Source organism: Chinchilla lanigera, unplaced genomic scaffold (assembly GCF_000276665.1).
Source record: "Chinchilla lanigera isolate Chin_1 unplaced genomic scaffold, ChiLan1.0 scaffold00009, whole genome shotgun sequence".
NCBI lineage: Eukaryota > Metazoa > Chordata > Mammalia > Rodentia > Chinchillidae > Chinchilla > Chinchilla lanigera.
This window is the reverse complement of record NW_004955410.1, coordinates 23,460,464-23,468,933: the sequence shown is the minus strand read 5'-3', so window position 1 is coordinate 23,468,933 and position 8,470 is coordinate 23,460,464.

Here is an 8,470-nt window from a genome sequence, read left to right as displayed (position 1 = left end):
GAGAAAAAAAAAAAAAAAAAAAAAAAAAACTAATGAAAAAAAAGTCCACTACGCTTTGAGTTCTAAAAAAGAAATCTAAACAAGTGTTGTGTCCTTTGTTTAAGGATTTATCTTACTTTTTGTCTTGTGCCTATCATATTATTTTATTAAAAGCAAATTAAATAACAAAACAAAACTCTGAGCCTAAACCATTTTCAGCAAAGGTGGGGAAAAAAAAAAACGTTGCATTTTTCCAGTTCTTTATACAAGGCTTTTAGTTTAAACATAAACAAATAAATGGAAGAAAAGCAAAGAAAACCTATTGTCCATAAAAATAAACGCATCACTCACCTTTTCAAGGTACAATAATTTGGCCTGGTCTTTAGGGATCCACTTAGTGTCCTGGAAGAAGTAATTAAATAAATGGGCCCTTGTGGCCCAAAGAAGCTAATCGAGCTGCCTTTTCAATAATGAAACATACCATTTCACCCTGACAACATAGCAGTTAATTTCTAATCTGAAAAATAGGAGCTGCCACTGTTGGCTGTGTTGTTCCTTTCAAATATGCCGTTGATGACTCAGAATTATAGTTTTTTTAGCCAACTTACCTCTATTTAATTTTAAACTCTCCAGTGAGTTTAGATGAAACGAAAAATGTGAAGATGCCAGATATCTGTCTCTCGGAGCCTCCAACTCCCTACCTATAAAGCTCCCACTAGATGTTTTTCTGTCTTTACAGCTCCACACACTTAATCCACTCTGTTTGAAGGCATAGCAGCGGCTCTTGGTTCTGGTCTTGACTGGTTCCATTCTGCCAAGTAATTTAAATTTTCAGGGCTTTGGGAGGACCGGATGCGTTATTTAGTTTCTTTCAAATTTAAAGTTGTCCTATGAACCATATTAAATCCTGAGCGTCACCTCTGGGCCAACATTCCGCACCTTTTATGTGACTGATTTCTCCTTGGGCTCTCGCTTCAAGGGAGGACTTTGCTTCCATCCCATTTCTCAGCATCACGTGCACAAATGCCCACTCGTCCACCCCCCGCGCAAACCGCGCACAAAACCACACACACTTAACTCTGAGACCAGTCACTCTGGCCACTTTTCCCTCACTGTATTCCTCAAAGTAAATAATCACCTTGCTTTCCTGCTCACTTACATATTTTCTGTCTCTTCCGCAAAAGTGTTAAGTTCCCTAAAGGCTGAGGATCTACCTGTCTTATCCACAAGACACTTTGCTGGAGTCTGTCGCGGTGCGGGGCTTGTGGAAGGTCTTCACATCTGCATGAAACCATCCTGCACACAGTATAAAAAGCAAAGTTTAAATCTGTTAGTCTGTGAGGAATCCCAGTCAGCAACGGCCCTGTGTGAATGGATGTATGTGTAAACAAAACATTACAGCGAACATGTACTGAACATTTTGCGTCAGGTACTAAGGAAATGTTCTGGGTAAACAAATGAGTGAATTTCAACGCAACACCACAATCAGATGAACCCTACAGAATTCCTAAGACAAAACCATGATCAAATAATGCTGCCTGATTTAGGCTTAAGTTCCTTAACACTCTGCCATCAATTATTACCTTTGTTTCCTTTCGAATATATTATGGTATAAATATAAACAAAATTTAAATCGGTTGTGGTGTTGCATACCTGTAATCCTAGCACTCAGGAAGCTGAGGTGGGAAGATCACTGCATGTTCCAGGTCAACCTGGGCCACACAGTGAGCCCAAGGCCTGGTTGAACTACATAGCTAGACCTTATTGCAAAAAAACCCCAAAATAAACAACAACTATATATAAACTTTATAAAATATAACTAGAGAGTTTGTATTTATATTATCCTAATGGTCATATATTTTTAAGGCTTAAAATGTATAGTCATAACATTTTTTAATTTGCAAGAAAAAAATATATTTTTTTAATTTTTTTGTCTTTTTGAGACAATGAACTTCAGGCTGGCCTTGAATTCACTTTGTAGCCCAGGCTGGCCTCAAACTCTCAGCCATCCTCGTGCCTCAGCCTCCTTGGTGCTGGGATTACAGATTTGTGCCACCACACCTGGCAAGAAAAATTTTAGATTAGACATTTTCTCATAATGAAGAAACCAAACTGTCAGGACACACAAAAATTTCTTGAGTTGGTATTATATAATTTAATATTCCAAGTTGTCCCGTAGAGGGGGAAAAAAAGGAAGAAATGTAACATAATGAAATAATAGCCCAGTGTGGTGATGCATGCCTGTAATCTCAGCATTTGGGAGGCTAAAGCAGGAGGATCGTTGCGAGTTCAAGATCAGCCTGGGCTACAAAGTGAGCTCAAGCCCTGTTTGAACTGCATAACGAGACCCTGTCTCACAAAGGAGAAAAAAAACAAGAAATAATAAAGCAGGAGGCATTAGTTAATTCACTCAATTTTTCAGTGAATTGAAAACTGAATTCAGTGAATTGAAAATCTAAATTGATCAATAGCTAGATATGCAGATTCACTGCTTATGTGTTCTTTAAAATGTCATTAAAAATATCATCATTGCCGTATATATATGTACATATATATATACATATATATATGTATATATATATAAATGGCCATTTTGTAAAGTGAAATGAAGACACCTGGGTCTGATACTTTTCATATCATCTTTCACAGAAACAGATCTCTTTTCTATCCTATTTTTGTTTGCAATGAGAACACAACTGTTTTTCATTAGGGATGTTTAACTTGCCCTGTATGTGTGGAGTTTTACATGCTTAACAGAAGATTTTAATACAGTTTTAGCTCCTGCCTGAGATAAATCAAACTCAAAATGACAAAGAAGAAAGTGTCTACAGGAGGCGGGGGGTTGCTGATTTAAAACTCTGAGAGGCTTAGGAAGCCTTCAATTGCAGATTGCACAAAATACGCATTTTATTCAGCGAGACAAGATAGATTATTGCAGGGTTGTTCTTTTTTAAATTCACTAGATGCAGCTGAGAATAATCTAAAGCTACCATATATTAATAAAATTAGCCAGAGTCGGAGAAAGAAAAGCTAGGAATATAAGTAGTATAATTCATCAATTGCTTCAGAAATTTTACATAAACATTTTCTAATCCTAAATGCCTTACCTGCTTCCCTTGTTTTCATTTTTCTCTTGTATTATACTTAGTACCAAACCCTTTTTTTTGTACAGTGCAAACATTTTTCCGATTATCACACTGCATGATTGTGTATAAATGCAAAGCAGTTTAAGATTATGCAGGCGAAGTGCTCTGTGCTCACATTTCACTTCACACACCTAACTTATTGCCATCCTGCTGCTTGATGAAAAAAATCAATTTGCCGCAGTTTTGTCCTTCAGTGGCCATATTCTGTTCTTCTTCCTCTCCAGATTAATTACTTTCAATAATATTTTGCCTTTCTAGTTGTCTACAGATGTATTAACTGCTCTATCATAACCTGTTTTTCTTTCTTTCTTTCTTTCTTTCTTTCTTTCTTTCTTTCTTTCTTTCTTTCTTTCTTTCTTTTTCTTTCTTTCTTAGCAGTACTGGGGACTGAAACCAGCACCTTCCCAATGAGCTACATCCTTATACTTTTCTTAATTTTTAATTTTGAGACAGGCTCTCGCTAAGTTGAGACAAGCTCTCGCTAAATTGCCCAAATTGGGTTTGAAATTTCCATCCTCCTGCCTCAGCCTCCTAGGATGCTGGGATTACAGTTGTACATTGATGGAGACCACCATGAAGCAACCTTGAGCAGGACTTAAATTAACCAATTGGTTTTTCATGTTTACTTGTGAGTCTGTCCAAGGCCTAGGCTTCTTGTCTGGAGATGGGCAGCAGACTCATAGTAAATTAACCTCTATGAGTCACTAATCCCTACTAAGGCCTATAATGGAGGATAAAACCGGAAAACCTCAAAGGAAAGGACAAGATCACAGCCAAAGACACCTGGATCTGATCTCAACTAGATAAAGACTGTAACCTCAGGCATTTCACTCCTGGGCAGATTAATTTAATCAGTATCTTACTTGGAAAATTCCTTGAGTGGTTCTGCCCTTCTTGAGTGCTCCCCTCCCTTCTTCTGATAACTAAATAAATATGGGTCACCCAGAAAAGGTCTTGGTTTTAGCCCCTACAGAATCTCTAATTCTGTGAGAGGACTTTGATCCTCCTGGAGCCCTGAAATCATTCCATTCCCCTCTTTTTATTTAGCCTTTACTATACACTCATCTGGGAGATTGCAGACATGATCAGCCTGCAATAACTGAGGCACATTATTAACCCATACTACATCATTACACCCAGCTTATTTTACGTTTATAGAAATAATCACTGGTAAGAATTTTTGCCTGACCAAAATTTAAAACATTCAACATTTGGCAGCAATAATAATAAAACTATTTTAAGCAAAAATCATCAATAAATGCTTCTACCTCAGGGCTGAATTTAGTTAGTGACATATTTTATATCTAGAAGTCCCCCCCTAAAGCCTCTTGGAATCACAGGTGGGAGCTTTGGAAGGGACTGGATTACTGGGCACTGTAGCTGACTTGTTGTTAGGAGGGGAGGCCTGGTCAGAAGGGGCAGGTACCTGTGGATGTGACCTGGAAAGTTATATATTTCCGTTCCGGTTCCTCCCTTTGCTCTTTTCTGGTTTCCCTGGAGATGAGCAGCTACCCCTCTGCTACTTCCTGTGCCATGCCTCCCAACCTTGAAGCCAGCCAACTATGGACTGAAAAATGAGCCAAAATAAACCTCTTCTCAAGTTGTGAGTGTTGAGTATTGTGCCTCAGCTATGAGGAAAGTGACTAGACAGGAACAGGATCTAACATACTACCTATTAATTACCAAAGGAAATGACATCTCTAAAGTTGAGACAATCACAGACCTCTTTAGTAAGTGTTAAGGTCAGAATCCCCAATATAGGGTCATGGACCACTTGATGTGATATACTACAAAGGACACTCCTGTATGAGGACAGGATCTTTGACAAAAATGGACAATCATGAGGAAATAATTTAATTATGAGGAAATAATCAAACACAAACCAAGAGGTATTGCACAAATCTGGCCTATTCTTTTCAAAATGTCATGAAAAACGCAAAGATTGATGAAATGATACAGATTAAAGGTGACTAAAGAGACATAACAACTAAGCACAATATGTAATTCTGGACTGTTACCTAGCTAGGAAAAATGGATTTTTTGTTTATTTATTTGTTTGTCTGATTTATGTGTTTATTTTTCTCTAAAGGATAATACTGTATTGAGACAACTGGAAAATTTTGAATATGAAGTATATATTAAATAATTTGTCTTGATTTAATGTTAAAAGTCTGGATTTGATAATTAAGCTGTCATTATACCCAAGACTGTAAAGAACATATATGTTATTAATATTTACAGGTTGTGATGGTTAATCATGGTTGTCAGTTTTACTGAACTGAGAGATACCTAGAAAATGCGTGTGAGGGTCTGGGGATTTAGCTCAGTGGCACAGTGCCTGCCTGGCAAGAGGGAGGTCGTGAGTTTGATTCCCAGTACTGGAAAAAAAAAAAAAAAGAAAAGAAAAGAAAAGAAAAGAAAATGTGTGTGTTTGTGTGTGTGTGTATGCAAGTGTGATTCAAGAGACAACAGGCAGACAGGTGAGCAAATTAAGAGTGAAAGACCCATTCTGAATGTGGGTGTCACTGCCCAAAAGGCTGGAAAATGGGATAAAAAGTGAAAGAGGAGAGAAGAACACAAACTGGATTCTTCTTAAGCAGGTGCAGTTTTTGCTGTTGCCATTGGCTATGAATATCAGACTCCAGATTCGTCAGCCTTTCAACATGGACTCACACCAGAGGCTCACGAGGGAATTCCTTTTATAATTACATATTTGTTCATATTTCTTATAATTATATATATTCATTCTATTGCTTCTGTTCCTTTAGAGAATCCTAATACAGATCTGAAGAGTAATGCCTGAGGTTTATTCTCAAATAATTTATCATGATAGATAGGATAGGTAGGTAAACAGATGATGCATACCTATATACATACATACATACATATGCATGGAAAGATAAAGCAAACATGAATAAATTCTGACACCTGGAAAACATAGGTGAAGTGTATGTAGATGTTCATTATTTGATAAAGTTTACTGGTTTTTTTTTTTTTTTTTTTGGTTTTTCTCTGGTACTGGAAACCGAACTCACGACCTTGCGCTTGCCAGGCAGGCGCTTTGCCGTTGAGCTAAATCCCCAGCCCCAAGTTTACTGTTTTGTATGTTTCAAAATTTTCAAAGTAAAAAAATAAAAACTTGTGCAGATAAAGTTACAGAGACAAATATTCTTGAAAGATAAGAAAATCAAACTTAAGAGTGGTACACATTCTGCAGTTTAGAGAATCTGCTACACTTCTGTCAATATTGAATTGTGTTGTCCACACTGAATATTTTTTAAAGTACTTGCTTTTCTGTAAGTTGCCCAAGAGTTTTTTAATTTGTTCATTGATTTGTATGTTTTGGGGGCCTTAATTAAAGTACCTTCCTGACTGCTGAAGTTTCTCACCTACTTTTGCCATAGTTAGACACTTATAAAGTGGACATAAGAATCTCAAATTTGAACATCTGAGTCACTTTTCAGATGTGTTTTTTTTTATTTACATACCAGCTTCAACTTATTAAAAATATTTTTCTTCTCTTGGAGTAAAAAGAACCTCTTCCAAAATAAGTTATTTCTTTATAAAAACTAATGTTTGATTTTCATGTTATGTCTTTACAGAATCTTCTTTCACTCCTCTCCATTGTTTTACCTATGAAAGGCAAATATTTTGTTCTAGGAAAATCTCACTTATTTTCTTCCCTTTGAACTCAATAAAGAATGTGCAAGAAATATATGAAAAGAATCACAATATTATTTATTTCCCCAGGAGCCAATTTTTTTTTTTTTTTTGGCTTTTGTGGTTTTTTTCTGGTACCAGGAATTGAACTCACAACCTTGCACTTGCCAGGCAGGTGCTTTGCTGCTTAGCTAAATCCCCAGCCCCATGAGCTAAATCCCCAGCCCTGCCAATTATTAAATTAGTATGTTTTATTAGTTAGTAAGGAAAGAAAAACTTCAGTTTGCTCTGACTTCTTTATAAAGATGGAATGTGCCCTAAACAGCAATATTTGTGCAATTAAGAAAGGAGGCAAATAAGCAATAGTCTCCAAAGAGGCCTGTACTTTTTTTTTTTTTTTCTTTGAGACAGGGTCTTGCTATGCAGTTCAGGCTGGCCTTTGTAGCCCAGGACGGTCTCAAACTTGGGATGATCCTCCTGCCTCAGCCTCCCAAGTGCTGGGATTACAGGTGTGCCCCCCCACGCCCAGCCGAGGCCTGTACTTTACTGCTCAAATTCAGCATTCACTTATGCTTGAAAAGAGGTTTCCTGAACCTTAACCATCCCACAATGTAAAAGCTTTCACATTATATTAATCACCTCATGCCCCTTAGTTCTAAAAAGTGTTGCTTTTAATTCTTATATTTAGTGTTAATTTTTCAATTTTTAAAAAAGATAATGATGTAATACATGAGAAGCTACTAGCATAGTGTCTGCCACTTAAACAACCTATAAATGTTACTCATTTTTGTTATTTTTCACTGCTTGTCTCCCCTTAGAAGCGTTTTTCTTTCCATTCCCTTGAGCTTTGATAGCTCAGCCTTCACAAGCATATGCAGAAATCTTTGTAGTCCTGAGATTCCATGAATTTCATTTACCTACTTATGAGCCACAGTTTGACTATCCCGTGTTTGTATCCACTAGCTCTATAACCCATCACACCAAGCATGTAATTTGAGCAAACTTCCTACTTTTTGTTTTTAGCAAATTAACACCCACTTCATTGATACAATTCTGAGAAGTAGGTGTCACATTCTACCGTGCTGTATTTAATGTCAGCCCGGTAGATTGTTGCATTACTGGCCCCAACTTTGTTCATACCTTTCCCTCTAGACTTCCCTCCATTTAAGCCCATGCATATGTCCCTCCCACCATCACACTTGTCAAGTTGGCCATGTGACTTGCTGTAGCCTGTCCCGGCCCGCGGGTACAGCCAACTAGGACCCTAGAGGGGGAGTGGGGATTATAAAGGGACAAGAGACACGAAGAATGGAGACAAGACAGTGCTCTGATCAAGTCTCGTTTATTGGCGGGGAGTACTGCGCATATATAGGGCACAGGGAAATACGGAAGTTCTTAAGGTGGGAGTAACCAAGTAACCCGACAAGGGTGGGAGTAGCTAGGTAACGGTGGGCAGTCCTAGTTCTTGAGGCGGGAGTAGCTAGGCAACCGTAGGCAGTCCTGACTTAAAGGGAAAGATGCGTAAGACGGCTACTAATATACAATGGAGGTCAGTCTCGGTCTCCTACAGGTCCCCCTTTTACTTTATAAAATTAAAGGCTAAGCATCCTTGAGGAGACTGTGCCTGACTTGGGTCAGGAAGCTTTCACATGAGGCCAGCCTAACCTTACCCGTCATTGGAATGC